General features: G+C 42.0%; 1 protein-coding gene and 1 pseudogene across 3 annotated transcripts in view; one reads left to right on the top strand and one right to left on the bottom strand.

Moving 5' to 3' along the window:
• Positions 1–27,961, top strand: part of TGFBR3 (transforming growth factor beta receptor 3) — a 197,259-nt gene that overhangs the window by 23,880 nt on the left and 145,418 nt on the right. The gene's annotated exons all lie outside the window — the stretch shown is intronic.
• On the bottom strand, positions 23,955–25,181 carry LOC116567290 (annotated as a pseudogene).

A 27,961-nucleotide genomic window follows, 5' to 3' on the forward strand; every position in this document is an offset into this window, starting at 1 on the left:
TGGCTATTGAATTAACATACAGATGAGATGATAGTGATGATATTAATTGCCATTTGTTGCATGTGGACCACAACCAGGCACTGGACTAAACAATTACAGAATCTAACAACGAATAAGGATATTCTTATTTCATGAGCTCCCTTAATCACAGCTCTGAGGTAGGCTTATTTTTTCCATTTGACAGATGATGAGGGGAGGTGATGTGCACAGTGTCATGTGGCAAGTGGAGGAGTCAGATTTTAGGTCTGTGCTCTTCACCTGTGCGCTGTATGAAGAAGCCAGTAAGAAGTGGTACAGGCTGAGGCACCTGGGTGGCTCAGTTGGTTAAGCGTCTGCCTTCGGCTCAGGTCATGCTCTCAGGGTCTAGGGATCGAGCTCCTCGGTGGGCTCCCTGCTCAGTGGGGAGTCTTCTTCTTTCTCTGCCTCTGTCTTTGCCTCTCCCCCAGCTCATGCTCTCTCTCTCTCTCTCAAATAAATAAATAAAATATAAAAAAAGAAGTGGTGAAGCCTCCAGTAAACTCAGACCAGGAGTCATTTGTAGGCACAGGCTGAGTGCAAGTCAGTTTGCAGAACTTGGTTTATGAGGTTGGACAGCAGAATGTCCCCTTTTTCATTAGAAGTATCTTGAGAGGGCGTCTGGGTGGCTCAGGGGGTTAAACCTCTGCCTTCGGCTCAGGTCATTGTCTCAGAGTCCTGGGATCGAGCCCCACATCGGGCTCTCTGCTCAGCAGGGAGCTTGCTTCCTCCTCTCTCTCTGCCTGCCTCTCTGCCTGCTTGTGATCTCTGCCTGTCAAATAAATAAAATCTTTAAAAAAAAAAAGAAAGAAATATCTTGAGAGAAAGTTGGTAGTTTTCTTGTTTTGTTTTTTTAAATGCCAGTGTGAATTTGAATTGCCCACTCTCTGTCAGCAGTTTCGTTTTGTCTCAGGATTGAAGAGTTATTATTTTCTCTTAGCCTCTGCATTAAAACTGATCTTAATTAAAATCTCATTGAAAAGGGACGTCTGGGTGGCTCAGTCAGTTAAGTGTCTGCTTTCGGCTTAGGCCATGATCCCAGGGTCCTGGGATCAAGTCCTACATTGGGCTCAGCAGGGATCCTGCTTCTCCCTCTGCCTGTTGCTACCCCTGCTTGTCCTTTCTCTCTCTCTCTCTCTTGTCCTCTCTCTCTCTCTCTGACAAATAAAGTCTTTAAAAAAACCAAAACTCAATGAAAAGTGGTAGAAAAAAAAAGAGAGAAAGAGAAATGGCTTGATGGAAAATGTGCTATTTTGATGTCAAGAAGTATTACCATACTTGGTGAGTTTAAGGCAGAATTTTCTGCTTTCATTGATGCCTAGGACTAAAAAAACATAACTGAAGAAGGTACTTCACAGGAAAGTGGTGAATTTGATGACTCTGTATAGCCTTGATGTATTAGATAGTGAATCAGTTTTGGTTAAGACCTTCCTTCCTCTTTCAGCCATGGGTTAAATATTTTTTTGGTTATATATTGTCAAAATTTTGCTGAGAATTACGGTAAAATTGAGGATACAGTAGAATTACCAATTTTGTAGCAGCAATCTGAGGGAACTGATTAATGGTAGAGGTAGAGATGCCTTTTTTTAATGCTAAATTTTTATTGAAATACAGTTTATGTAGAGAAACATACACATGAAAGTGTATAGCTCAGTAATTTTCACAAACTAACACATCTATGTGAATAGAATGAGAGATGCCATTTTTTTTTTTTTTTTTAAGTAGGTTCCATGGTCATTGTAGAGCCCAGTGTGAACTCATGGTCCCGAGATCAAGACCTAAGATGAGATCCATAATTGGATATTTAACCAGCTGAGCCACCCAGGTGCCCAAGAGATGCTTTTCTGAACAACCTATTGGCTAACTAAGAAGGGAGAAATGTTTTGTGTATACCGAATCCAGTAGCTTTCCGTATAGGGCTCAGCATATTTTATAAAATGCTTTTTGGAGCATTCTGGTTGAGTTGAACTTCAGGAAAATAGTAATAATAATAATAATAATAATAATGAATTTTTATAGAGTAATTAATTACTGTGTACCAGGTCCCGTTGAAAGTACGTTATATGTATTACCTCACTTTATCCTTATAACTCTCCTAAGAAGTGTAGGTACTCTGTTTACCCTCAGTTCATAGATGAGGAAACTGAATACAGACAGGTTAAGTAACTTCTTCACAGTCACATGGCTAAATGGCAGATTTAACCATGTAGCTACTGAGTCTAGGCCTGATGATTGAGCCTTTAAGTCTCTACACTATGAAGGGAATATTGATCAGAAGGGTGTTTAAAATGAATGATAATGTATTTGCAGTGGGCTCTGTGTCATCTTGAAACCACAAGTAAATCACTAATTTGCTGAGTCCCTCTAAGTGCAAAGCACAGTACTAATCAGTCAGGGTTATACAGAGAAATGTAAGACTCCTCCCTTTCTTTGAATCACTTGTGCATTAGTTAGGCATGTAAAATATAACCGTGTAACAAAATAATCAATGTATGGTGAATACCAAATAAAAGCCAAAAGACCTCAGAGAGGTCAAAAGGGGAAGCCTTGGTGGGTTGGAGTAACTAAGGAGGACTTTGTAGATGGGCTTGATCTTGAGCTCTGTTCTGAAGGCCAGCCAGGCAAAGACCATCTAGAAAGGCAAAGGCTGGTTGACCAGATGGCAGAACATGCCTAGTGCACAGTATGTGGCATGTAGGTGCTTGATGTGTTTTTTAAAGGATGAATGACCTGGAGAATTGGTACAGGAACCTATCACGAGGTCTGTTTGGAAGGAAGGATGGAAGTAGGTTGCAGAGGGCCGTAAAGATCAGAGTGAGACTTGTGGATTTCGTTTTGAGGTCTCAATTGTTCTTCCATTCCCATGTAGCCAAAGGCATATACTGTTTAATCTTAGAATCAAAACTGTGGCCTCAAAAAGTGAGGCTGAGAATATAGCTTCCTTAGTTTCAGAGACAACACTGCTTGGCATATCAGCCAACAATTTATCAAGGGCTTGTTCTCTCCCAGCTAGCTTCTTTTGTTTTTATAAGACAGCCCTCTGAGGTGGGTGTTAGTATTATTGTAATTTGCTTTTTACACACAAGGAAACAGACTCAGTTTAAAAAATTGTATGAAGTCCCATAAAATAAGAGACAGAGCTGGACTTGAACTCAGGCAGTCTGGCTCTAGAGGCCAGCCTATCTGCCACTCTGCTGGAGCCTCTACGTAGGAGACCCTCAGTGTGGAATGACTGAAGTCCTTCACCAGTAAGTCTTTCTGGAACCGGATTCAACTTCTTCCACCTTAGAAGAGACATGTCTAAGTTGTCAGACTGGAAGGACCTTAAGTAATGGGTCTTCTTTATTTGCATTCTTCTTCACTGACATGACTGCGAAGCTCTATTGTAGGGTTCTTGGTGGCAGAAGGGGTGAAGGCTACATAAAAGGCCTCCTTTAGACATGTAGCTGGGGAGGGCAAAGGACAGCACAGCATATACAGTTAACTTGAGTTAGGACAGTAGACGTGTTCTAGTCCCATGGATTTGGCTGGGTCTTTAGTGAAAGCCTTCCCTTCTGCACTTGTGGTTGAGGGTGAAGGAGGCAGGGGTCAGCAAGCCACATCCCAGGGTTAGAGGTTGCTTCGACAAAACCCCTACTTGTTCTGCCCTCTTTTTTTTTCCCTGGGTTATTAGATAATGTGTGGGTGGGGAGGGTCCTGCTCTTGGTAAGGACCATGATGCCTCCTGGTTAGAAATTATCTTAGCTTTTTGGCACCTGGTCTTAAATCCTGTAATCTCACAGGGCGCCTGGGTGGCTCAGTCAGTTGGGTGTCTGACTCCTGATTTTCGCTCAGATCATGATCTTGGGATTGTGAGATGGAGCCCTGTGCAGGGCTCCCGGCTGGGGGTGGAGTCTGCTTGAGATCCTATCTCTCGCTCTGCCCTTCCCTCTGCTTGTTTGCTCTCTCTCTTTCTGTCTTTCGAAATAATTAAGACTTAAAAAAAAAAAAAGTCCTATAATCTATCTAAGAAAAGTGGGAAGTTTAAAATTATAAATGCTCCTGTGGGCTTAAAGCTCACTAAGTTTTCACTTTAAAAGTTGTTTGGCGGGGCACCTGGGTGGCTCAGTGGGTTAAGCCGCTGCCTTCGGCTCAGGTCATGATCTCAGGGTCCTGGGATCGAGTCCCGCATCGGGCTCTCTGCTCAGCAGGGAGCCTGCTTCCCTCTCTCTCTCTCTGCCTGCCTCTCCGACTACTTGTGATTTCTCTCTGTCAAATAAATAAATAAAATCTTTAAAAAAAAAAAGTTGTTTGGCAACACATCTTTAAAAAATAATAACTTCTGCCTCTGAGGCTTGCCAGAGTTAGGTAAGGCTGTGTTTCCAGGATCCCTAATAACGAGAAAAAGAGGCACATGCAGAGAATTCAAGGAAATCGATGTAGTCAGAAGGGATGGACTTGCCTGCAGTCCGCTGGCCCCTCAGGCCAGGTCCAAGAGGTGCTTCTGAGGTGAGCTCTGCAGCCTCAGTGCTGGTGGGGTGTGGGCGGGGTGGCCGTTGGCCTCATTCCATCGTTGCCATTCTGTGCCTAGCTTCATCTTTTTGGAGGCTTGCCCACAACCTGCACACACATTTCTATTGAGCAAACACATTTCTTTTTATCTCTCCCAAGTGTACCTGGATTTCCAAATACAGTCCCCAGGAAAATAGAGATGCTTTTAGTTGGAGCTATTTTCCTGCTAAGAAAGCTCGGAACTCTTTGTGTCCAGGAGACAAAAACAGAGCTACCAGCCAGTTAATACTTGGTTTGGCATGGGACAAGCTGGCAGCCGTGGCAGGAGGCAGGTATTGTTTTCGTCATTTCCAGATGGGGGTAATGGGACTCAGAGAAAGTAATTTAGAAAGATAGGTCAAGTGTCTGTCAAATCAGAATCCAACACCCTTGTGCAGACAGACTGCACCAATAAGTCTCAGGGTCTTTCTGCTATGGGGTTCCCTTAGTACCTCCTGAAACTGTGCTAGCCAGGTACTTTGCTGGACACTTGACACCTGTCCAATCATCTAACCCTTACAGAAGGCTGAGGAGGTGCGTGATTGTCATTATCACGGTTCATAATTATTACTGCTTCCACCACTCCTGCTAACGGTAATGTGCTAGAGGGACCTGAGCTTTAGAGAAGAAAAATGTAATCTATAATGAGAGACAGACCAATTTTGATCAAAGTTGAAGTGGTCATTTATATTCAGTCATACATACAGTACTTGCAGAGTGCTGCTTGTCCCTCCTGTAAGACTGCCCTAAAGGAAAGAGGAATCTTTCTCTTGGACTTGTGACTAATGGCCTGAGGTTTGCAGAGGCGGTTCTTCCTTGGTTTTCTCCTCTCTGCCAACCGAGTGATCGAAGGCCATGTTTCATAACGGCAGGAAGACAGGGACAGTGCCAGTGGTGACGGCCACCAGGGAACATAAAGGCTGGAGGAGGGATAGACTCGACGATTCAAAGCAAATCCGACCAAGGCCTTCTCTTGCCAGTACTGGGTCTCAGGGTCCAGCTAGTTGATTGGGTCTGTGCTTACCTAATTTTTAGGTTGTTACTGTAACCACTTTTGTATGTAACTGCTCTCTTGGATACAGAGGGACAAGATATCAGTGATGTCAGCTGAGTAACCAGCTGTGTGGAGCAAGCATAAGCAAAATACTCACCAAGAGCATGAGTAAGATCGTACACAGATTCGATGTCAGACAAGTGAACAGACTCCAGGTTCTCTCCTTTGCGTCCTCGTCCTAGACTGTGTCATTGCCACACTGCTTTTTGGATCCCTGATTTATTTGGGTTATTTTAGGGCACCAGCGATGGTCTGTTTTATAAACACTGATCAACATTTCCACCAGCACAGAGCTATCTGTGTGTGCTTTCCCAACTGTGCCAACTTTCTATTTATCTTACAGAGTAAAGAACTGTATTCAAAGACCCAGAGCGGATAGAGTGGCCTGAATTTTATGCTGTGTTCTTTTTGGGGAGAGCATGCACACCCAGGCATGATGAGGTCCCTCCCTGCTCTGTGTTTTTGCCTAGAAACAGGAAGCGAGCCAACATGCATGTCCTCGCCTACACACAGTTGGGACGTGTAGCAGTCGTCAAGAAAAAGTTTGCTTCTCAGAGTTCCTTGCCCTGCATGGACTTGGGTGTGTGTGTGAGGGTTGGGGGGTTAGAAGGGGAGGGTGGAGTGGGATATGATGTCTAATAAGGCTTTTTTTTCCTTTCATTTGCAAAGGCAGTTTCCTAGCAGATAGCTGGGTAACCAGCTGTGCACAGCATAAGCAAGATGTTCACCAAGAACATGAGTAAGATTGTACATAGATGTGATGTCAGACAAGTGAATGGATGCCAGGTGTCTCTCTCCTCTGCAGCCTCATCCTAGACTGTATCTTTGCCATGCTGCTTTTTGGATCCCTGATTTATCTTGGTGATTTTAGGGCACCAGTGATGGTCTGTTTTATGAATGCTGATCGATATTGGCACCAGCACAGAGCTATCTGTGTGTGCCCATGCAGCTGTCCGATGGCTCCAAGCATATACTTTTTCACGCATTGTGGGTATAGAGAATGAGGCTACCTCAGCTTGTTTGTTGGGAGAACTAATCCCTTATACTCTGGGGTGACCTTGAGTCACCGACAGAGCTCTGTGCTCTTGAGTGCTGGCTTTGGAAGTTGTAGAAGCAGGGAGTGTTCTGGGAAGGGTTCCAGAGTGAGGCCTCCTATCAGGACAGCCCTGGACATAGGCATTGAGGCTTCGAAGTACTTACCCTCTTGGAAGATTGGCCTGGACTGCACTGCATCCATGTGAGCCCCTGGCTGACTTACTTTTTTTTTTTTTTTTTTTACAACCATTCTCTGCCAGAGTGGCCTAAAAAAGATTTATATTAAAGTGCAATATAGTCATATTTTTGTTCTCTGAGAGGACACTGTAAATCATGCAGAATTCTAGAGGGCTTAAAAATGCACTTGCTCTCAGAATGTTCCTTCCAAAGATTAGGCAGCAGGTGCTCTGGGGACTGAGGTCTAGCTGTTCTCCTGCCCTGTCTGCCAACTCATAGCAGTCTTTAAAAAAATCAAAAACCCAAAACCCAAAACCTAGAGTGGAATGCGGAAAATCTTAACGCCTTCAAAAGAAAATTGATTTTTTTTTAAGTTATTCTCTCTTTTGGCAGTGAAGGCAACTACGTAGTGATAAGTTGTAGTTACGGCAAAAGGAAGACGTTCCAATGTAACTGCTTCAAGTTCTCTGCGTTGCTTCCCTTCGTCCTCTTAGGCCTGGATAATTTAGTCCTAGTCTCGATGGTAGACCAAAGCTGTCCCAAGTGTGAGCACCTCCCTTCCTTCCAACTCTTCTTCCTCATCGGGGAGGGGGCTTGGGTAGCACCAGCCTCCAGGGAGAGCACAATAGCGGCTTCTAGAGCTGCGCCCTTGTTTCTGTCCATGACAGTACTGAGATGCTGTAGCACTTTGCTCTGCTAGTGTTTCCCGTGGGATGCGTGTGCGCGTGCCAGCACTGTTGTGGGGCTTCTGCTTGCTGACGGCACACAGCCACTTCACTCCTACTTGCCCCTTTGTTGTGAGTTAGAGGAAAGCATCATTGATTGTTTCCCCTTGTCTTTTTTTTTTTAAATTTTTAAAATTTATTATTATCTTTTAAGATAGAGATCACAAGTAGGCAGAGAGGCAGGCAGAGAGAGAGGAGGAAGCAGGCCCCCTGCTGAACAGAGAGCCCAATGCAGGGCTTGATCCCAGGACCCTGGGACTATAACCCGAGTGGAAGGCAGAGGCTTTAACCCACTGAGGCACCCAGGTGCCCCTAAAATTTATTTTTTTTAAAGTTTTTTTTTTTAATTTGTCAGAGCACACAAGCAGGAGGTGCGGCAGGTAGAGAGAGAGGGAAAAGCAGGCTCCCTTTTGGGCACGGAGCCTGATGTGAAGCTCGATGCAAGGACCCTGGGATCATGATCTGAGCCGAAGGCAGACATTTAACCGACTGAGCCCCGTAGGCACCCTCTTTTTTAAGATTTATTTGACAGAGAGAGTGCTTGAGCCCTCCCTCTACCTGTGCTCTTTCTCGCTTTCTTTTTCAAATAAACACATGAAATCTTTCAAAAAAAAACACAAACTACGAAAACAGAATCTGTATGTTAACGAGGTCCTCACATGATTTGTATGGACATTAAGATTTAGAAAGCACTCATCTGATGTTTGTCTGTTTATAACTTACAATTCTAAAAGCAAGGTATGTATGCCCCACTCTTAGGCAAAACCACTCTGAATATCCATTTTATAAAACATTTAATTTTTTATTTTTTAAAGATTTTATTTATTTATTTGACAGAGAGATATTGAGCACAAGCAGGCAGAGCAGCAGGCAAAGGGAGAGGGAAAGCAGGCTCTCCACTGACCAGGGAGCCCGATGTGGGGCTCCATCCCAGGACCCTGGGATCATGACCTGAGCCCAAAGGCAGCTGCTTAACCAACTGAGCCACCCAGTTGCCCCATAAAACATACTTCAAAATGATTATTTTCTTCAGAGGAAAGAACTTGCCCTGTCAACCCCAAGCTTAATATGTTAATTTATAAAAATGAGTTTACACATAACACATTTATTTACTGTATACGGATGGGCACAACTGTATTTCTCTGAAACATTGGTTTTATTATGAGAAGCATTATTGCAAAAAGTGGTAACATCCTCAAAATCCATAATTCTGAAAAAAAGACCATCTAGGGGATGAAAAGAATGAGACTTGGCGATCAAGACAGTAAGTAAATTGAGAAGAGAGTTCAGGCTTTTAAGAGCATGGTTTTCCAAGAACAGTCGTTCGTAGAGGGGAGAGATTTTTAGATGGTTTATTTTAAGGTACAGCTTTTACTGGTATGTAGAAGTGATTATCTTTGCTAACAGATTATGGCCTAATGTTCCACTGATAGGAGATAGAAGTCTTTATTCTTTCTTCCCCTAAAACATGTGAAAATCACAGAATCATTCTTGATTTCATAAGCATCTCATTCCCATGGGTCCTCCCTTCTAAAATCTCATCCTGGCCTCCCTCAACTTGCTCAGTTATCACAATAGCCATCAACCAGTATCTCCAAATGCATCTTTGCCCAGCAGTCTATTCTCAAAACAGCAGCCACAGGGATCCTGTTAAAACATTCTTCAGATCATATCAGTTTGCTGCTCTAACACTCCAGTGCCTCTGTCTCACTCTTGAGTAAAAATTGCAAGGCTATATGCAGCCTCACACAGGTCCCCAGTGGAGACTTTAAGTCTCCACCATACTGGTAACCACCCTACTACTTTTTTTTTTTTTAATATTTTATGTATTTATTTGACACAGAGAAAGAGAGAGAGAGAGAATGGACACAAGCAGAGAGAGCGGCAGGCAGAGGGAGAAGCAGGCTCGCCAAGCAGGGAGCCTGATCTGCGGCTCGGTCCCAGGCCCTGGGATCATGACCTGAGCCCAAGGCAGACTAAACCATTCAGGCTCCCATTTTAGTAGTTCTTGATATGTCACAGACTATACATTTTTTTAACAGGTCTATATAATGTCAATGCTGCTAGTCTGCAGACCACATCTGAACGCATAGGTTGTCTGTTTTGTCAGTGCTCTAATTGTAACCTAGAACCTGCAAATACCTTTTGGAAAATTCTTACTGCTGTAAATGGGAGTTTGGTTTTAGCTTGGTCTTGAAATAGCTATCTTGAAAAACTTTCAATAAACTCATTTGGGTCTGAGGGAGTCATGTGCTGGAGAGGAAAGTGGTTGGAGGGAATGAAGTCTGAGACCTTGTGCTCTGCAGATACACGTGTGGTGCACCCATAGAAACCAGGTGCATCTTTTATTAGCTGGGGCTACACTTCAACACAATCATCACAGTTACTAAAGAAGCAGTTTTTCCCGTTTTTCCTGTCATGTACCTCTTTTGTCTTTTCCCATTTCTTGCCTTGTGACTTAGTAGACCAAGGCAGGGGACTTGTGTTGATTGAGTGAGCCTGGGGACATTGGTACAGGCGGTAGGCCCAGGAGACTCTAGATAATGAAGGATGGTACCCGATGACTGGATAAAAGGGGGAGTTGAGGGAGATTAAAAAGGGTGTTTCAAAAAGTTAGCTTTAAGTGGGGCACACCTCATTGCTGCTGCTGCTATTTTAGTTTTAAACTCTGGCTTCCTCACTGATTCCTGTTTAATTCCTATTATCAGACTCCAAGCCAGAACTTTAAAAAATTAACATTTTTCAGGAGTAAAAAAATTTCACCTATTGTGATTGATACTTATGAAGCATTTTGATACCATATGTATTTACTACTTAATTTTAAGGATCTTACTGCCTTTATTTAATCTTTCATGAATCAGATCACATCCCATTCAGCAGACAGAAAAGAGCTCCAAGGAGCTATCCAGAATGACAGGCAGGAGAGAGTGGGACAAGGAAGTTGGTTTGTTTTTAAGATTTTATTTATTTATTTGACAGCACAAGCAGGGGAGCAGCAGGCAGAGGGAGAGGGAGAACCAGGCTCCCCACTGAGCAGGGAACCCCTTATGAGACTTGATCCCAGGACCCGGGGTCATGACCTGAGCTATAGGCAGATGCTTAACCAACTGAGCCACCTAGGTGCCCAAGTGGGACAAGGAAGTTTGTAGCAGTAAGAGGTGAATAGGTTGTAGCAAGGTCACTTCTTTAGGGGATAGCAGGGGTCTGTAAGGCATATGTAAGACATGTAAGGCTCTATTTCTGGGAGAGCTGAAATTGTGATTCAGTCAGTATGGCGATATGGGGTTTAGCCTAAATAACTCCATTCTGAGCCTGTCACCTTGTTTTTAACAATCCCCTCCTCCCCCATGATCACATTCTCAGCCTGAGAAATAGGATCAAAATTGAAGGCACTAGAGCCACTGTCAGCTACCAGTCTGAATCTCTCACAGACTCTGTGTGGTAGTCCTTCACAGGTCACAGCTTCAGGTTCACGTTCCTTAAGTTGGTCATTTTCTCCATTTCTTTTCTAGCTTTCTGGTCATAGGGAAATAATTTGCTTGGTGGTTAGTGGCTATGAACATGCGTTTAAAGCTCTTGAGACACTGTAACACCGTAGGGCAATTGTCAAGAACCTTAGAAATCAGGTAATCCCAGTGTCTGGAGTGTACCTTGGAGCCGTGGTCCCCAGGACCCAAACCAATCAAAATCAGTCAAAGGCAATCAAAATCAGTCAAAAGAAGGCTCTGTTGAAGGAGTTCCATGTCAGCCAAGTGGCTTGTCCAGTGATTTTTTTTTTTTTTTAAGTAAACAGTACCCCCAAGGTGGGGTTCATACTCAAAATCCCGAGGCCAGGAGTCACATGCTCTACCAGCTGAGCCAGTGAGGTGCCCCTGTCCAGTGTTTCTTGTAGCTGAGTTTCACCTTCCCCAGCAGTGTTAATCCGGGTGCAGAAAGCAGGGTTGGCCATAGCACAGACACCTCCTTGCTCAGTGAAATGGTAATCAATAAGTTACTTTCTTATTGGCAAGAACTTTGGCCAAAGAGTCTAGGGATTTTTGTTGAGCAGCTATTACTTTAGCTGTGGATTCTGCAATATCTTTAAGAGTTAAGGAGCTGATACCGTGTGTATTAAAAACTGGGATGAGACACACAGAGGATTTAACCTCTCTGCCTGAAAAGCTGTCTTTTAAAAAATAACTTTATTATACTACTGGTTTGTAAAGTTTTCTGATTTGCTTTCTCAGACTTCATCAATGTCATGGTAGAGTAGGGCAAGGTTGTACAGCCCTGGAGCTTGCCATAAGCTCCAGGTGGTGGTGGTTCTGTTTTTGAAGTTGGACCAGAAAAATCCAGAGGAATGCAACAACATTTTTATTTTGTGCCCCCTGCTAGCTTTTTTCTCGGCCTCCCAAAAATGTGTTTATCTTGTATGCATGTGGAGCAGTCTGGAATTCTGTGTGGCATTAGATAGTGAAAAAAATGGAAAGATTGCCCAAATGATAGAGGTTATGGGAGTGCACTCTGTGATTGAGAGACGGGAATTTTGGGATGAGATTTATTTTAATATTTAGTGTTTAAAACTATTGCACATTTTTTTTCTTAACTTGAACACAAGTCTTTGGGGTGTGGGTGGAGGTTTGGAGGTAGGGACTAGAAGCAAGCAATACCAAATTTTCAAATATCAAATTAAGAATTTTCTCTCATTAGAACAAGAACAAAAAAGTCTTTACAGTGAATGAATTGTCTGAACTTCAATATCCTGATAATTATATAATTTGAGAGGAGTGTCTGGCATATTGTAAGGGACCCTGAGGGCCTGGCCCCAGCATCCCCCCTCTCCCCCCACCTTTGTCTCCCCAGGATTGTCTGCAAGGATGGCTTCACTTGTCACTGCTCAGGTCTCACAATCTGGCCCTGTCGAATGCCCAGCAAGTGTGTGTCCTCTGTTTTGCCACATTTAATTAGCTCTGGAAATACACTATCAAAGGCTGTCTGGCAGTGGTTCATTAATGGTACGGGGTGAATTCAAAAGCACTAATTAATTGTTTTAGATTATTTGCAAAGCCCATGCTGAAAAACTTAATGCGTGTAGGAGAAAGTTGGCAGAGAGGCTGTTCAGAGATTAACCTGGACCTTACCCAGCTCAATTGCCTTTTGGAGTTGGGCCAAGAGGGGAGTTGTTTTTCTTTTTGGAGAAGTGCTTGTGGCCACATTGTTCCCTGAATTCCCAGTTTACTGCTCCAGGCTCTTGGCCGATGGAGCTTTTATAGACCTTGCTGAACTAGGGAACTCAACATCTTCTAGGAGTTTTGTTTTCTGTTTTGTGAGAGAAACACAATTACTTAAAATTTATTAACTAAATAAATACTTCCCAAGAGCCTCTTCTAGTTTGTTATGAAATAGTTTAGGTTTTAGTGTTAAATTTCAAAGGCACCAGCATCAGGCCTTAAGTAGTACCCCATCCACGCCCCCCCCCCCCCAAAAAAAACAAATCAGATTCCTCATTTTCTCTGTTTGACTGGCCCAGGGCAGCAAACTGCTACTGCATTTGGAAAATGGTGTTCAAAAATCTCAATTTGAAATCAGGTGCATGCCAGTTTAAGTTAAGGATATGCTGTATGTTTGAAGGGACAAAATAGGCTTGCATTTTGCTACATTTGACATAGCTTATAAAATAATAGTATCTAGAGTTAGCTCAGTCAACTGAATTGTAGAAAGGTAATGGAAGTCCCTGTCCCTTCAAGATGAGAGAGATCTGAGGCTTTCTGGGCCAGGTGCCAGTGCTGGTGACTACAAGCAGTGCAGTCAGTTGAAGATGAAAGTAGAGAAGAATATGTCAGACAGCTCAGAGCCAACTGAGTATTCTATAAGGGAGCTGTTTTCTAAGCAGTATATAGCATTGTTTGAAAACACCCCTCCAGAACTCTTTCAGTCCGTGGGCCTGGCCCTGCCTCCTCCTGACAGACTCAGTGTTTTTTCCTCGTCCTTCTGGGTCTGAGCAGCCTATGAGTCAGTAGTTATGTACAAATCCCAGGCCAAATCGTACTTTATTAACATGATTCAGGAGAAAAGAATTCTAATGAAAAATTTCAGAGGCCTGCGCTAGGCTGTTTCATGATATTGTCAGATCTTCCTGAATTCAAAGAAGGCCCCTCAAAATCTGTTATTTCTGTTTACTACTCAGCTTGGAATCTATCAGAAAAATCTTACATGAAACCCTCAGCAGAGTGTGTTTCTGGTTGAGGAATTTATTCCTGAGAGCACAGTGGCCTCTGTTTACTCTGTGTGAGGCTGGCTGTCCTAAGACTTCGGGCAACCTGCCTCGTCCTCATCCAGCAAACCTAGAGGAACAACTTCAGACTTTTAACCCTTTTTGCAAATGGCTCCCAGGCATCTTGATGGTATTAATAGGAATGCAGATCTCAGAGCTGTGAGAGAACATGAAAGACGTTTTTAGAGTTGGCAGTAAAGCCTTTGAATGAATAAATGACTATGGGGTTTTTTTTCCTGCCCTTTTTTTTTTTTTTAGTCTTATTGCATTTTTATTTTAGAAAGTAATATTGTGCTACAGTGTCAAGACTAACCCGTATTTCCCAGATAAATTGTAATATATCATGAATAATGTTACAACTAATAGTTACATTGCTGTCTTAAAGAGTGATTTTCTGTAAAGAGATAAAACAAAATTCAAAGTTACCCTAAAGTAACCATGATTATTTATATTTGAGTGGGAGAGGAAGGTGTTATGATTGCCATTGATAGAATGAAAAATACACAGAATCCGTAGTGTCATGTATGTTTTGGCATCCATGAACATGGTATACCCTTCTATTTTTGTAGGTTTTCTTTAATTTCTTTCAGCACTGCTTTTTGTAGTTTTCAGTAGTTTATTTTGAAGACTATAGTATGTCCAGATGTGAACAGTATTCATTATACTTGACTATTTCATTAGAAGTCGGTTTGAGAACCTCTGTTAGAGATATAATTCTGTCTTCTTCAAACTACTCTTTATTAATAATGATGAAAACTAATTCTTCCTCTGGCCATTTGGTGAGTGAGCTCAAGCACAGATAACTAGGGCTGCTGCTGAAGTGAGTTACTGACCTGGATGGCTTTGTTCTAAATTGTAGAACTCAGGAGTTTGGTGTGTACTTAAGTAATGTGGCTTTTTAAAAAAAGATTTTATTTATTTATTTGAGAGAGTGAGAATGAGCAGGGGTGGGGTGCAGAGAGAGAGGAGAGGGAGAAGGAGACTCCCTGCCGAGCAGGGAGCCCAAGGACGCCGAGCTCCATCCCAGGATGCTGAGATCACGACGTGAGCCGAAGGTAGATGCATAACTGACTGAGCTACCCAGGCGCCCCGAGAAATATGTTCTTTACTCAAGGCTCAAACTGGTGTTCCTGACCAGGGGATAGCCATAACATCTCTTCACTGAGGTGAAATGGACATCCTTATTCCTTTGGACTAAAGGTCAGAGTTAGGGGCAATATCAGAATCCAGAGGCTGAAAATCTTGTGGCCTTTTGCTCTGCCCTTGGGTTTTCCCAGCATATTTTTGCTAGAGCGCAGTCACTCTGATGAAGCTTTATTTGAGACTTGTAACTAGGATTTTGTAGAGATTTTATGCTCCAAATGTGAGGAATGCCTGCGGCCTTTACCAAAGTGAATCTGTTGGACTGTTATACTTTAATTTAGTAAAAGATTCTCCATCACAGTGTTCATTCTTTTTTTTTTTTTTTAAGATTTTATTTATTTGTCAGAGAGAGATTACAAGTAGGCAGAGAGGCAGGCAGAGAGAGAGAGGAGGAAGCAGGCTCCTTGCTGAGCAGAGAGCCCGATGTGGGACTCGATCCCAGGTCCCTGAGATCATGACCTGAGCCGAAGGCAGCGGCTTAACCCACTGAGCCACCCAGGCGCCCCCACAGTGTTCATTCTTGACAGAAATTTTACGGTAGTTGTGACCTTAGGCTGTGGATTCAGACACAGGTTCAGGCCCAGGTTTTGCTTTTTGCAGGCTGTATAAGCCTCAGTGTCCTCACATACAAAAATAGAGATATCAGCAGTATCTACCACACTGTTGTGATTATAAATGAGATAATGCGTATAAATCAGAGGGCTGTGTTTATTTATTTGATTAATTAATTTATTTTTTAATATATATATTTTTAAATTTAGGTGAGAGAGAGACGGAGATAGTGGGAGAGAGAGAGGAGCAGGGAGAGGGAGAAGCTGGCTCCTTGCTGAGCAGACAGCCCAACATGGGGCTTGATTTCAGGACCCTGGGATCATGACCTGAGCCGAAGGCAGATGCTTAATCGACTGAGCCACCCAGGCACCCCGGGTTGTGTTTATTTTAAAGGAAACTATTAAAAATAGTGTTCTTTGAAAATGTTAGCATGGTGAACATACTTACCCAGTTCTTTAAGTTGTAAGTCTTATTATTCAGGCATATAGTTGGTTCAAAAATCAGATCTGATCATGAAATACAATTTTGCAGATAAGATGACTCTGCCAGTGACTAGTTTATTTACCTTATGTTCTGCTTAAAGCAGTACAGTGGGAGCACTGAAGTGTTACACAGTGTGTGATGAAGTTGGGAGGAGGTTGTGAATAAAAAACTTTCTTTTTTTCTTGTTTTGGAGGTTTGAGTCCCAAGTGATGATTTTCAGAACTTCTGTTCCCTAATCTATGGAATAATGCTAATTACTCTTAGTCTGTTGATTATCAGAAGAATGAAATGCATGTAAAGCAGCCAGCAGTTTGTGGCACTAGTAGGTCTTTACAGAGTTAAACCTTGTTTAAGAGAACCTGTATATTTGGGGAAAAGAAAGAGCTGGAACACACCTAGGATGGGCAGAGTGAGTTCATTATTCAACTGTATAATCCCAACAGAGATAAGGCAGGTCAGGGTATTTCTCTGGGAGTTGGCAGATTTGCTGTTGGCTAAGCTGAAGACTTAGGTGGCTTTGAAGTGAGCAACATAACAGCCTAAGGATTGAGTCTGGAGCCAGGATGAAGACCTTGCTTATCTAGAGGAAGTGACTTGGCCTTTAGGTGAAGGTTGGAGTATAGGCATGAATCCTTAAGAAAGGTAGTAGTGGCACTGAGGATTGGGGCTGGGGAGAGAGAGGAGAGCCCAGAAACAATGGGGTGAGACTACCTAATGGTAATTTTCCTCATCTGTGTGGTACCTGTGGGCTTAGTCTCACCCTAACCATCCTACTTAAAATTGTAATCCCTCTGAACTTCTGGTATGTCCATCCCTTCTTATTTTGCTGTTTGTTTGTTTTTTTTTCCCCTCATAGCACTTTTCACTTTAAAACATGCTTATAATTTACTTATGTTTATTATTTACCCCCCACAATAAAATGTAAGCTCCACAAAAGTTAAGTTAGTTTGCAGAAGCTCTGGTGTAGCTGTTCAGTATATGTGAAAATTCTAAAGTGGAGGACTTTGTCTCTGCTTAAATGCCCTCAGGGAGAGGGCAGGGACCATCCACTGATCAATCCCTAGCACATAGTAGGTACTTAATGTTTTTTGAACAAATCACTAATAATAACCCTGTCTCACTCATAAAGTAAAATAAAGAGAAGCAACTTTGCTAAAGTAATCAGTCTGAACCTTAATGTATTTTATTTTGGGAGAAGGGAGTGGTATTGGGATAAGGACTAACCTGTGGAGACCAGGTAAGGAGGTCACTGCCTTCAGATTCTTAGGTAAGACAATGTCTGAGAGACCTGTGGTGGTGGTTTTGAAGACAGCTACTGGATCTGTCACTAGATAATGTCTTTGACAGCAAGAAGCTATTGCCTCTTGGTAAACATTCAATGAAGCTTAGGCTTAAGACTCTTTAGTACTCTTTACCTTGGCTTAAGTCGTGGTGGTACATTTCATGCAGGAGCTCTTTAAACCAGTGGCTCTCAAAGTGTAGTCATGGATCTGAGACATTCTCAAGAGTTGGTGAGGTCGGAATTGTTGTAGTAATTCAGAGTTGTCTTTTGCACTAGGTTGACATTGCAGTGATGGCATAAAAGGAATATTGGAGAAAACAGCTGGTGCCTTATAGGGATCAAGGTAGTGCCTCACTGCCACACACCGGTTGCAGTTAAGAATGTTCTTGCCAAGGGGCACCTGGGTGGCTAAGTGGGTTAAAGCTTCTGCCTTCAGCTCAGGTCATGATCTCAGGGTCCTGGGATCGAGCCCCACATCAGGTTTTCTGCTCAGCAGGGAGCCTGCTTCCTCCTCTCTCTCTCTGCCTACTTGTGATCTCTCTGTCAAATAAATAAATAAAATCTTTAAAAAAAAATGTTCTTTCCAAGAAGTTAAAAACCCTCAAATACATGTCTTTTTCACATCCTCTATGATGAAATGGGAAGTAGGCGAGTAGCTCTTCTACATTCCAGAGCGCCATGGCCATTCTGAGGAAACACTTGTGTTTGAATTGTGAGCTGAACTGGTCTTTTTTCATGGAATACCATTTTACTTGAAAGGACAACTGACCAATGATGGTTATCTAGCCTTTGATACTTGGCAGGCATTTTTCGAAAATGAACAAAGTGATCCTGTGATTTCAAAGAAAACAGTTTACAATATTAGTTGCCAATGAAGGATTTTATTTTTCAAGCAAAAATAAAAGTTTTGGAAAACTTATATTCATCCCCATGGCCATAGCAGTTTCTGAATAGTTAAATACTTTTTTGATGAGATCAATGGAAATATGAAGAAATGTGATTTTTTTGATATCATATAAGAAATATGTCAATATCTGGCATATTTGCCTAACTCAGTGAACCGTGATTTTTCCAGATGGCCAATACATGATGTTACAGAATCATGTGAGGGTAATAAAAGATCTCACATCTTGATAGTGCAGGATAAAGCGGTTGATCTTAAAAAATTTTTATTTTCAAAAAAAAAAAAAAAATTTTATTTTCAGATAATTTTGGACTTACGGAACACTTACATAAATGATACAAAGAGTTCCCATATCCTTTACTCAGCTTCACCTTATAGTAACACATACCCATAGAACTGTTATTGGTACGGTATTAATCTTGGTACAGTATTATTGGTACAGTATTATTAACTGTATTATTATTAATAGAATTTTAATTATTAATAGAATTTATTAGGACTTCACCAATTTTTCCCCTAATGCTCTTTTTCTATTCCAGGACCCAACTCAAAATCTCACATTGCATTTACTTGTCCTGTCTCCTTGGTTTCCTCTAGTCTGTGACAGCTCTCGGTCTTCCAATGACTTTGACACTATTGAAGAGTGGCCAGTTGTTTTGGAAAATGTTCCTGGGTTGAGTTGATCTGATAGTCTCTCATGATTGAGATTATGCATTGTTGGGAAGGGCTCATACAGGTAATTTGCCCTTCTCAGGGTGTCAGATCGAGGTTACATTAAGTTGATATGTCTTACTACTGGTGATGTTGGCCTTTATCACTTGGCTAAAGTGGTACCTGCCAGAATTCTCTGCTGTAAGGTTATTAGTTTTACCTTTGTAAGTACTCAGTATTTTGAGAGCAATGGATTTTAATGTAACAACGTACGGAAAGTTTATTATGCAATTCAGATTGCACATCACAAATAACCTTTAAGTGATGACTACTTAATGAGTTTAAGTAAAATATCAAAGAAGAAATAGCTAGCCACAAGTATATGAAAAGACTGTTAAGATTTGCTTCTCCTGGGTGCCTGGGTGGCTCAGTGGGTTAAGCTGCTGCCTTCGGCTCGGGTCATGATCTCAGGGTCCTGGGATCGAGTCCCACATCGGGCTCTCTGCTCAGCAGGGAGCCTGTTTCCTCCTCTCTCTCTCTCTGCCTGCCTCTCTGCCTACTTGTGATCTCTCTCTGTCAAATAAATAAATAAAATTAAAAAAAAAAAAAAAAGAATTGCTTCTCCTTTCCAATTACATGTCTGTGTGAGGCCAGAGTTCTTCATATCCTTCAGCCAGAACAATATATCACAATAAATTGGATGCACAAGTAGATCTGAAAATGCAGCTGTCTTCTGTTAAGCTAGATGTTAAAGAGTTTGCAAAAATGTAAAACAATGCTGCTGTTCTCACCAAATTGTTATATTTCAAAAATAGTTATTTTTCATAAGAGGTAATATTTGCATTAGCATGCTGTGGGTTTATTTTTGGTTTTAAACGAATTAAATATTTTAAAAATTTTCTCAGCTTTCATTTCTGTTGTGCTAAATGTTGATAGATAAAACTCATACCAACAAAATCTCTTTGGAGTCCTCAGTAATTTTAAAGCATAAAAGGAACATAAGACCAAAACCTTTCAGAATTGCTGCTTGCTAAGTAAATGAAGAGCTATTTTAGCACATGGAGGGGGCGAATCTTGTCTTGTGGCCGAAATGAAGTTTCAGTGAAGGATTTCACCTAGAAGTCTTGGCCCTGGGGAGGTCACTCAGTACCTCTTTATCTGTTTTTTTTTCACCTGGCAGTTAAGAGAGATAAGCCCGAGGATCTTCAGATTTCTTTCAGCTCCCAAATTTTATGATTCCCCATCACTGTTGCTCTCAAAGATGTCATCTTGGCAGCATGGGCATTGTGGTGGAGCATTTCACGTTATTTCTAGAGAGCAGTATTTACAAAGTTAATGATGAAAAGGATCCTATCTAGAGGATAGGATATAGTAATATATGTGAGGCAGGGATTTGAGAGTCCCATTCTGACTTTTCAGGCCTGTAAAATGACTTCTTTCAGTGTCCCCTTCAGAAAATTGTCGTTTTAGATCTTAATTGGTTTTTACTATACTGAGTAAGGGTAAGATTTTTAATTATTGCTGAATATTTTGGGGAGTCAGTTTATGTGTATCACAAGTTAAAAAGTGTGTGATTTCCTAGAATTTTTGTGCTATAATGTTCTGTATATGTACATGTAAACTTTTGTGTGGAGATTTATACGTACTTAGGTAAGTCATTTTCCTTTGTTATGGGTTCTTCATATATGCCTGAGATCTATCCTGAAGCAGGCTTAGGTTATAATATCCTTTATATACTTAAAATCTTAATGAAGTTATTTTAGTACTTTTTAAAAAGACTTGATCAAGACTCCTTAGACATCTTTAATATTTACAAATGTAGACTTAAAAAAAAGGGGGGCAGCTGGAATGTATTAAGAATTCAAACTTTGGAACTAACATTTTCCTTTTTCAGTTTAAATGGAGGAGACTTGATGGCTTTAGTTTTTTTGTTGTTGTTGTTGTTTCTTAATAACATGTAACGTATTATCTGTTTCAGGGGTACAGGTCTGTGAATCATCAGTCTTAACACAGTTCACAGCACTCACCATAGCACATACCCTCCCCAGTGTCCATCACCCAGCCTCCCCATCCCCCCCCCCCAACTTTTTAAAGATGAAGAAGCAAAAGGGACGGGGAAGCCAGGAATATATTGTCCTATTAAGTATAAGTCTCAATCAATTTTTAAACAGGATCCTGAATTCCTGTAATGTGGGTTTTGTAATGGAAACTGCCACAGTTGAGGGCCAGCTCTGTCATAATCACCAATTTGGGCATCTCTGATATTTAGCAGAAATATAAATATCTAATGTAGTGTGTGTTTGTTATACTGTCATAGGAAAATTTTGTAATTGATTCTGAGCCAGATTCCTCCAGTGTTTAAGCTACTACTTGGAAATAAGATTTGGAAGCTGACCTAACTTTCTGAGTACTTCTACAGTTTGGTAAAATACAGCAAATTCAGTATGTAGTATATCTAGAAAAGAAATTTATGATTATCTTACATGAGAAAAGCTTCATGCATCACATTTCAAAGTTTCCTTTAAATAGTTAACTATTTCAGAATCTTTATGTAACCCAGTCGAAGAGGAAAATGCTCTCCAGCTCCCAATAAGACAGCTTAAGAGAGAGCATAGTCCTTCAGAGCACAGGCGTGAGAGCCAGCTGCCTGGTGCTAATCCCAGGTCTGCCAATAAATAGCCTTGTTACCTCTCTTTGCTTCAGCATCCACATCTGTAAAGTGGAGCTAATAGAGTAAGAGCCTCCATCTCACTATACTGTTTTCCAGATTTAATGAGATATGATGCTTCATATGCTCAAACCCCGCCAGGCACTTGCTAAGCTCTGCTGAGCCATAGCTATGAGTATTGGTGTGCTATTAAAATTATTCCTCGGTTAACATGTGGTATATTTTAGGTTGGTTATTTCTTCATGACATCTGAGTTTGTATCTCATTAGTAACATTATCCTCAAGTAATGTTTTAGGATAGGTTACATCTGGGTCGATTTTACATTCATAAGGCTTACTACTGGAGCTCTAGATTTGTGGTATGTTGGTATTTTAAGGATCCTTAGAGATTACCTGGTTCAGTTCAGCCTGGTACATAAATCACCTGTCTAATATCCTGTTGACTGAACCTCTAGCCTTTATTTGAATTTAAAATATCCCTAACCCTTGGGAAATTCTTCTTTGTGTTGTGCAATCCACCAGGCTGTAAACCTCCACTCCCAGCCCCTAGTTCTGCCCTGTAGAGCTGCGTGGAATTTGGTTAACAAATAACCCACCTGAATGGAGACGGGAGGTAAAAGAATTCTTGATAATTAAGGGTTGTCTAAAAGTGACCAGAATGAATGGTGTATCAATGGGACTTAAAGGACTTTGCTCCCTCTTCATAAAAGAAGTAGGGCTTTTATTTGTAGATGGAGCTGCTTTGAGCTAGTTGGGTGCACATTTGGCAGAGGAATTTGTTCCATGGAGCCTTGGTGGGACAGTGAGCGGGAGGGGAAAGGCAGTGCCTGGGTCTCTGGACCTCACTCTGCAGAATACCGCCAACCCCCCCATCCCGTGCATTATTGCATATGTCCTTTCCTGAAGAGGAGCTTTGTGTCTCAAAGTTTTTTTTCTTTTTTTTCTTTTTTTAAAGATTTTTTTTATGTATTTATTTGACAGAGAGAAATCACAAGTAGATGGAGAGGCAGGCAGAGTAGATGGAGAGGCAGGCAGAGAGAGAGAGGGAAGCAGGCTCCCTGCTAAGCAGAGAGCCCGATGCGGGACTCGATCCCAGGACCCTGAGATCATGACCTGAGCCGAAGGCAGCGGCTTAACCCACTGAGCCACCCAGGCGCCCCGTGTCTCAAAGTTTTATCTGCCATATTCTTTTAATTGCCTAAATGGAAGCTCCATGAAAGTAAAGGCTGCTCACCTTATTCACTGCTATATCTTACAGCTGTAAGAACTTGGGAAATGTAAGTGCTCAGTATTCAAGTGATAGAATTAACAATTAAACATTCAAATGTGAATGTGTTTTCAGTTTAGTGCAGGGAAATGGTAATGTCACTTTCACTTTAACCAGCTCACGTTTGTGACTTTTTTTTTTTTTTAAAGATTTTATCCATTCATTTCAGAGAGAGAGAGCATAAGCAGGGGGAGAAGCAGAGGGAGAGGGAGAAGCTCCCCACTGAGCTGGGAGCCCAACATGGGGCTCAGTCCCAGGACGGGGATCATGACCCAAGCTGAGGCAGATGCTTAACCATCTTAGCCACCCAGGTGCCCCTAATTGTGACATTTTAAAATTGGACAAGTGTTTTGACATCTGTCCCCTCCCCATATTTCGTCTCTGTGAAATGACAGGAGAACACCAACCAATCACAGGCTTCATGAGTTTAATAAGTTTATTCCTTCCATTACTATTTGCAGCACCCAGTATTCCTTTGAAATACCAGACAACCTGGCAGTGGCCAGCAGTACACTTCAGACCTTCAGAATTCCAAGTTCAGGTTCTCTGAGCGTTCAGTGCTGTAGGGGCACTTGTCCAAAACTTTTATCTCCCTATAGCTGGGAATCTTTAAATGTACCAGTGAAAAAAGTTTTTTCCCCTATAAGGGGAAGAAAGAAAATCACTCCCCCAAACACAGCAGGTCGGGCTATGAGGTCGTTCCTTCTGTCCCATTCTTCAGGCTTGTTTTTTTATAGTAGAGCCAAAGAGATGAAAATCTAACCTGAGTTACAAGAAACAATAAACCATGATGGCTATAAAGGGAGTGATCAGGAGCAAATGAGATAGGTACGCCTTTACCTCCCATATCCAATATGTGTCCTTCACAGAAAAATACCAAAAATAACAGGTCCATAAAATAAAGCAGCCAGAATTTTAAAACCCATTCATCCAAGGGTGGCAAAAAGCAGGACCGGGAGCTAGGAGGGTAAATGGCACAGGGAGAAAACAAGTATTCACATCAGTCCAGGCATGGGGGCTGGCAAATGCGAGGAAAGACCTGCAGAGAAACCTGTGGTTGGTCCATTCATACTGGTGTCAGGAAGATTCTGCTTTATGTGCACCAGAGACAGAAATCCCAGTTCCTCAGAGAGAAGGGAACAGGCAGGGGGTCCCTCTGCTTTCCCTGGTGGAGAAGGGGACAAGGAAAAGAACTCCTACAGGTTCCTTCCAGTCCTACCCATCCCTTCTGGATGGCAGGTGACTCAGTGGCCTGGTGGGAGGCGGATACGGCAAAGGGAATTTCTCTGCAGAGGCTGAGCTACTCAGGACAGACTGCAGATAGGCTGTCGTGCAGAAGAGTCAGTTGCTTAAGAAAACCACCCTGGAGAAGAGACGCCCCTGGAAAGGGTATACTTTGCCAGGGGTCTTTGCTTCATTGGCACTGGTAATGAATGCAGGAAAGGAGGGAGAAGAGGCCACCACCGGTAATATATCAGGACTGCATTGCTGTGAGGAAAGCCATGGGCAAACCAAATCCAAAGTAGTAAGGCCAATTGCTTTCTGTGTTTAACAGTCACTGGTGCATTTCAGTTCCTTTACCGGACCAACAATACTCACAAGAGTCCAGCGAGGAGGGAGGGACATACCCAGAGAACTAACCAGCTGACGCACGAGGCAGATGGGAAGGAGACTCACACACATGCCCTAGATGAGGGAAAGAGCTTGCAGCGAAAGGTTGAAGAGCATGTCAGCAGTTACTTGCTGACACTGGGGAATGGTGAGGCTTCCTCCCCGGTGCCTCAAATTCCACATCAACTGTCTTGAAATGGTATTTACGACTTTGCTAGGCACAGAGGGAACACCCAGTGAGCACTGAAAACTGAGGTAAGGAAGAATTCCAGCCACGACCAAACATCTCCATGTTATGATGGATCACCAGTAATTTGGTCTGTTACCGACTGTAGTACAGGAAAAAACACTTGATAAAACAAGAGGAGACTTCTACTGATGATATGTAGCTCACTTTCTCTCTCTCTCTCTCTCTCTTTCTTTTTAAGATTTTATTTAATTGACAGACAGACAGTGAGAGAGGGAACACAAGGGCTGAAGTGGAAGAGGAAGAAACAGGCTTCCTGCTGAGCAGGGAGCCCAGTGCGGGGCTTGATCCCAGGACTTTGGGATCATGACCTGAGCCGAAGGCAGATGCTTAACAACTGAGCCACCCAGGCGCCCCCATAGCTCACTCTCTTGCTTCCTTTCTGTACTCTGCCTGGGTGTGGGACATTGCCTGCACTTCTTCCACGCTTCTCCTCTATCTTGTGCTGAATCTGAGCATCGAGCTTTGAGATGGTACAGATTCCCCAAATGGAGTCTTTGATTCCCCCTGATAAGGTCCTAGAGAGAAGTTTTGACACTCTCAGCCATTTCTTCACCACCCATACTACCAACTACATGGAAGACAGAAAAGCATCTTGAAATCTTTCATCATGAAGGACCGGACTGTTCTGGTCCTTCTGGCTGCCCCATCCACCTGTCTCTGACCTGCCTTGCCCCTCGCCCACCAGCTGGCTCTGCTCTTCTTGGCTGTTCCATGCTCAGCTGCCAACTCCCAATTGGGCATTCCCAGGGCCCAGGCTACTGCATCCACCCTGGGCATACCCAGGCCACGCTGGGCCACTCTTGCTTTCATTTGTATGTCATGGCCCATTCTTGGTGCCTGAGCTGAAGGAGAACCTGTCAGGATGGGAAATGAGATCTCAGGAAAAAAATATTTATAATAATTTATGATTATTTGCAACTTTCAGATACATTCAGATATGTGAAGATTTTCTAGAAAGGAAGGAAAGGTTTCTAATTTTATCAAAGGCAGAGGTATACCATGCTGTCAGAATTGGGTGTTTAAATCAGCTCTGCTGGATAGCAGCTTCACACTATAACCCCAGTGATGTTATATGAGCTTAATTCTACTTTGAGTGCTAATGAAACAAGTTGGCCAGAAATATGAATTGTAAAAAGCCATCAAAACATTACAGTGTAGGAGAAAAATGTAGTGAAAATTTAACATAGAAAGTCCAAATAGTTCCCTTTTCTGAAGGCTTTTAAAATTTGTTCTTAGGTAATGTGCAAAGACTATTTTAGGTTGTAGAAGGTATATGTAAAGTTAAAATGACATTAGCTGAGAACGTTGCACAGTTAATTAAGAAAATCTGAGCTTCATTTTTTCTTTGGTGTTTGTATCTCTCTTTAAGGTGCCAGTAGCTCCATTTTCTATAGAGAGAGGACATGTATTTAGGTCAGAAATCATTGACATACTCCTTGAGTTATCTTGGGTCAGTATTTTCTCCGGGAAGGAACACCTTTTGATTTTGGAACCAGAATGCTGGTTCCTGCCTTCTAGTCCAGGTACCACCCTCCCTGCACACTCTCCCTCTCTCCACCCTCCCCCCAACTCCATCCAGGGCTGGCCTTGGCTTAATCACTTGACTCAGTAAGTCAATAACTTCATGACTTTGAGTGAGTTACTTAACATCATTCCATCTCAGTGTTTTCAGCTGCAGAGTGAAGGCAATAGTATATCTCAAGGTTTTGAGATATACTTTATCTACTATATACTATAAAATTTACATACAAGTAAAATGCTTAGAAGAAAGCCTGGCACATAGTAAATACTCCATAGATGATATTAATATTACTGCCAAATGTGGATATTTTGAAGGTAATAGAGTGGAAAAGAGCTTTTAAAGTAACTGGAAATTTCCCCATACAAATTCCAAGGAATATTGATCATTGTCTCCATGATGACGTCAGTATTTATAAAATACTGTGCCATTTAAGCCACTTGCTGTGCTTCCATTTGCACTTCCCTGTGGGAGGTGTGGAGTTGATTTCTGAGGTGCTTCATTGATCATGAACTAGGAATGCTCTAAAGAAAAGAAGGGGGGCGCCTGGGTGGCTCAGTGGGTTAAGGCCTCTGCCTTCGGCTCCGGTCATGATCTCAGGGTCCTGGGATCGAGCCCCGCATCGGGCTCTCTGCTCAGCGGGGAGCCTGCTTCCTTCTCTCTCTCTGCCTGCCTCTCTGCCTGCTTGTGATCTCTCTCTGTCAAATAAATAAATAAATAATTAAAAAAAAAAAAAGAAAAGAAGGTATGAGTACTAACTAGCTAGAGAATGAAATAACTTTGAATTTTCTAAAGCTGTGCCTTTACTCAGAATTTTAATTTTGTTGAATTTCTATGTAATGGAATAAAAAACTGTTCCATTCTTAGATTCACAGTGTTCATAGGCAAAATGGAAAAAAATAGATAAAAATTGTAATTTTGAGGGGAATGTTTTTATTTGGTTCTAGATTTATTTATTTGAGAGAGGGAGAGAGCATATGCAGCAAAGAGGATCAGAGAGCGTTTTAACGGATGTGGGGCTTGAACTCATGACCATGAGATCGCAACCCTGAGACCACAACCTGAGCTGAAACCAAGCCTGTAACTCTTAATCAACTGTGCTACCCAGGCGCCCCAGGGGGAAAGTTTTTTTTTTTTTTTTTAATAATTCTCTACATCAATCAAATTCCATGGATGTCTTAATTATCATTTTGTGTTTCAGAGATTGGAGGAGATTTTGAACATGCTTTCTTTCCCCCCCCAGTATATTGGCCATTATATTTAACAGTATTTGGGGTTTTTAAAAATAGAGGTAATTAATTACGAAGCATTTTGATGTTGAGCAGGCAAAGGAAACACATTACTTTGTGTAAACAGAGGTTAATATGGAGTCTTTGAAGTCTAAATATTGAAGTATTTGCCTAAGGACAAAGTTCCTAACTATTTAGGTTTCTTCTGGCCTGTAATGAACTAAGTGGTGGGAATAACACAGAAACATCTTACGTGTGAAACTTTTGGGTCTTGTTTGGAAAGCACGAGGGATCTAAGTTTTCAGGTTTACCGTTGACTTACACTGATAAGTTAGAAAACTTTGTTCCTGTTTTCCTCTCCTTTTTGTGGTCTGATTGGCTCATGGTTGGTAAAGACAGAAGCATATGTTTTTGAGAGAGATAAGCCTTCATTCTGTTTACATTTTAAAGATCACCATCTCTGGAACTGGTACTGGGACCAAAGAATGTTTATGACTTCCATGTTAACATGGGGATGGGTCTGAAAGATGTTAAGTGAGGTTAATGTTCAGTTCTGTTCTATGGCTTCCTTGGCCCCGGCCAAGATAACCTGGTTTTGTAAGAGCCAAGAGAA

The sequence above is a fragment of the Mustela erminea genome, chromosome 10 (genome assembly GCF_009829155.1).
Source record: "Mustela erminea isolate mMusErm1 chromosome 10, mMusErm1.Pri, whole genome shotgun sequence".
In the NCBI taxonomy this organism is placed as follows: domain Eukaryota; kingdom Metazoa; phylum Chordata; class Mammalia; order Carnivora; family Mustelidae; genus Mustela; species Mustela erminea.